At 42.6% G+C, this 4,551-nt stretch overlaps 1 pseudogene; it reads left to right on the top strand.

The window, feature by feature from the left end:
• Nucleotides 1-1,887: 1,887 nt before the first annotated feature.
• The window catches only part of LOC102491663 (26S proteasome non-ATPase regulatory subunit 7-like), a 20,838-nt pseudogene continuing 18,174 nt past the window's right edge, over nt 1,888-4,551 (top strand).

The raw sequence follows: 4,551 nt of genomic DNA, 5'->3' as shown, positions 1-4,551 counted from the left end.
AGATACCTAGGAGTAAAATTGCTGGGTACCATGAAAAGTGTATGTTTCAGTTCTTAAAACATTGTCAACCTCTTTTTCAAGTTGGCTGTACTATTTTGAATTTCTAGCAATGCTGTATGAGAGTTACAGTTGCCCCACACCCTTGACGACACTTGGTATTATCAGTTCTTTTTTTTTTTTTTGGAGAGATTTTCACTGTAGGGCACGTGCACTCGCCAGACAGACAGAGAGAGACATAGAGACAGAAAGCGAGAAATCACCCCCCCAGGGGGGATGGTCACGCCGTAATCCCTTCTCCTCCATTCTCCTCTCGGGATCTTGGGCACGCACGCACACGCGCCCGGCATGAGTTTTAAGCCACCGGGTCCGGGACACGAACCGCGGTCGACTACGTGGGAGTCCAGCGACATAGCCATTACGCTAACTGCTGGTTCCCTGTCAGTTCTTTTAACTTTAGTCATCCTAGTGAGTATATAGTGGTATATGATTGTGCTTTTGGGTTGGATTTCCCTAGTAACTAATGATATTTAACATCTTTTCGTGTGTTTGTCTGACATCTTGTATCTTCCTTGATGAACTGTCTGTTCAAATTGTTCACCATTTTTTTTTTGACATTCTTATCTTCTGTTTGTTGAGTGGAAAGAATTCTTTATATATTCTGGATACAATTCCTTTGGCAGATGTGTTTTCACAAGTAGTTTCTCCCAACTGGTAGCTTGCCTTTTCATTTTCTTAATGGTGTCTTTGGAAAAGTAAATATCTTTCAGTTTAATAAAGTTCAAATTAACATTTTTTTCTTTTATACTTCATTCTTTTTTATCCTATTTTTAAGTTTTTTTCTTCCTAACTCAAGATTATTAAACTTTCTGCATGTTTTCTTCTAGAATTTTATAGTGCTATGTCTCGCATATAGGTCTATGATCTGAGTTAATTTTTGTCTATAATAGTAGATACGTAAGATTTTTTTTCTTGGCATATGGATATCCAATTGCCCTAATACCATTTCTTGAAAAAATGATCTTTTCTCCTTGAATCGCCTTCATATTTTTGCACCCTGAGGTCTCTGTTCAAGTCAAGCACACACACATGTGCCCTCGATCTTGGCAGGCTGGGCTTAGTACCCTTTCGGGGATTCTTCTTTCTCTGTCTCTCTCTCTGTCTCTCTCACTCATTTCCCCTCTCACGAAATAAACTTTTAAAAATAGTAACAATGGAGGCCACCAGATGGCGTAGTGGTTGAGGCACTGAACTTTCACATGGCCAACCGCGACTCAAGTCCTAGACCAGGCAGCTTGAAACTCATGCCTGGAGCGTGTGTGTGTATGCCCAAAATCTCAAGAAAAGAACGACAGAGAAAGGACTGTGGCATGGCCACTCCCCCCCGGGGGGGATGATTTCTCACTTTGTCTCTTTCCAGTGAGTACACATGCCCTATAGCAAAAAAATCTCTAAAATGAAAAATAATAACAATGTTTTTTAAATAGTAAATTATAGTTGTTAATTGCTAGTATCCAAGTGTCTTTAAACAGTTCACAGAAAATATGTATTAAGAAAAAACTATGCATGGATTTCAAAAAGTTTCACACCACAATAAACTCCCACTTTAAGTCCATTTTCCACAAGCTGAAAGCTGTATGTTGTTCTTATTCTGCAACCTTGCTTATTAATTCTAATAGGGTGGGGAGATTATACTTTGTAGCGTTCTTGTAATTTTCTGTCTAGATGATCATATCGTCTCTGTTCTTTTCTTTCTAATGCCTCTACCTTTTACTTGCAGTTTTGCATTTTGATTGGTTGAATTTGGGCCATGTGTAACCTGCTAGAGCTGGGCCTGAGATGACCTCATGCCTACTCAACCCAAACTTAAATGGAAGTCTGACATCAGAGATGAGGGAGAAGATACTGGGCGGACAGGGAAACCCGTCCTTCCGGATGCTGTTCTTACGAGAGAGCATTGAGAAAATCAGGTGGGTAGGAGTGGAAGTCCTCCTGAGAACTTGGAGTGCTAGAGGGGGAACTAGAGGCAGGCCAGCCCTCTCCACAGCAGTGAAGGAGGCCTGGGGGTACTTGCTGGAGCACAACAACCACTGGGCCTGTGAACAGCACGAGTCCATGGCCAGTCACTGCCTTAGACAGGACAGGGGAGAAACCAGGGCAACCGACAGGGAATTAGCTCAGAAACGAGGAAGGACTTGAGGTGGCTGGAGAAGAGCCTTGGCGACTCCAGGTATAAGAAGACAGGGAAGAGGAGGCTGATACTGCAAGAAATTCAGACCCAAGTCAGACATGGGTTCTTGTGTATGTACGTATCAGCTGTGCTTGCTATTGCAAATATTTAAACAAACTAAGTTCATTAGCAAATCAATTAAATGGGGGAAAAGGCATAGAAAGCAATCATGGATACCAGAGACAATGGGAGGAGGGTGGGACATGGCAGAGGGTTAGGGATGGGGAATCAAGGATGGCAAAAAAAAAAAAATAAGCAAAATGTACAAGACATAAGAAATGGAATATTGTTTGTTGATAACGTATATGTTGATGTGCTTGATTGAGCCAACAGTATATTTTGGATGGAAAATTCATTTTGTATACTGTAATGATGTATAACATATTAATGTTAAAAAAAGAAAAATTAATTAATAAAAATAAAATTAAATTTAAAAAAATTCAGACCCGCTCCCAAGCCACTCCAGCCCTTCTCGTTCACATTCTAGTGCAGGGAGTATTTTCCCTAATGGGTCAGATTACTAACAGTTATCTTTCAGAGATCTTTAAAAGCTGCAGATATTGCAATAGGTAGTGATTATGTTTCAAAAACTCCTTTTCTTCGTCTGCTCTAGAAAGAAAATAAGCAGCACAGAATTTTCTGACAGGCTCCGTGTACACATGCTTTGGTAATTGCTTTGTGGGAGGCTACACTTCTCTCTCGCTCAGTATTTTCCCACAAAAGACATTCTTTTGAGGGAAAAGAGCTGATCAAAGACCCACGAGGTAATGACATCTCCTCCACTCAACGCTTCTCCACGTAAGAAGTTAATAAACATTCAGAAACACTATAAAGACATGTTACCGTGCACACATGCACGCACACACACAAAGGTAATTACATACTAAAGTACCATAGAAACAGGTGACAGGGAGGTCATTAAGGGTTAGAAAACTACAACTTTGAGATCCATCTAGATGAAACATACATGTTGTATTAACACCAATTCCTAACGAATATTTCTACCTTAAAAGGCGCCGAAGGACCAACAAATTTGTATAATGGAAGTTTTGACTGAATGCTAGTAAAACAGGCTTCTACCCACTATTCATTTTCTTTCTGGTTTCCAAGGGGATTGGGTATTTGAACAAGGGAGTAGTTTGGAATCAATTTACAAGGTGCACACGAGGCTACAGCCAGGCGAGCACTGCCCAAGATTATTAGAGCACAAAAGAAACCTCAGAAGCAATTTTCCATTTACCTTTGTCTGCAATAGAAAACCAGAGGCAGTGGGAATATGTGAAGAGTTAAAGTGGGGTGAGTGGATTAGTATAATTCTCTGATGGTGTTTAAAGTTTTGTATAGAAAGTTTTTGAAAAGCATTCATTAGCAAACCTCAGAACTTGGGAAGCAACGCAGTCTGAGACCCTTCCAGTTCTCTGAGGCATTGTTTGTCAACATTTTTTATTTCTGCAATTCTTAAGAAGTGCATCCTTCATTTCAACCCCTCTCCACCCCTCCCACCAGCCAGGTTTGAAACGAAGGGGTCCGGAATGCATCGTCGACAGAAAGAACTTTAGGAGAGAAAATCAGATCGTTATTGTTCTCTTTTCGTTCTTTTTTAACCTTCCGTAAATGTATTTTTGCTCTTTCTTTGGTGTCTCTGCCCCTACCTGCCCCAGAAGTATTTTGTTTTCTTCTCTTGCTTTAAATATTGAAGTTCACGTGGCCAGGCAACGGCGCAGTGGTGACACGCCTGGACCACGGGAAGTCTGCTGGTTCAGGTAGACCTCCCTGAGCGCGTGAGGCAGGTGGTGTCTGTGACCCAGGCTGGCTGAGACTGTGGGGCACAGCATTGGGCCCCTACTGGGGGTGCCTCCTTCTCTCCTTATCTGTCTCTCTGAAAAAAGAAATCAGTAAACTTCTTTAAAAATGTAAATTTGCTGGGAAAATCAATACAATTCTAGGACTGGAGATGACGTGGCAGTTAAGGCGCTGGGTCCCACGGCGCTGACTCCCAGACCCTGTGGCTGGAAGAACATGCGAGGCGGGCAGGCGTGCGGCCGTGCGTGCTCAAAATCTTGAGAGAAGGGAACCAGCAGTTAGTGTAATGGCTGTCTCTGGACTCCCACGTAGTCGACTGCGGTTCACATCCCGGACCCGGTGGCTTAAAACTCACTCCGGGCGTGTGTGCGTGCGTGCCCAAGATCCCGAGAGGAGAATGGAGGAGAAGGTATTGCGGCATGGCTATCCCCCCTGGGGGGTGATTTCTCGCTTTCTGTCTCTCTGTCTCTCTCTGTCTGTCTGGCGAGCGCACGCGCCCTATAGCGAAAACCTCTCAAAAA

Source organism: Tupaia chinensis, unplaced genomic scaffold (assembly GCF_000334495.1).
Source record: "Tupaia chinensis unplaced genomic scaffold, TupChi_1.0 Scaffold000102_1, whole genome shotgun sequence".
Lineage (NCBI taxonomy): Eukaryota > Metazoa > Chordata > Mammalia > Scandentia > Tupaiidae > Tupaia > Tupaia belangeri.
Note: the sequence above shows the minus strand (reverse complement) of the source record. Positions and strands in the feature narration are given on the sequence as shown.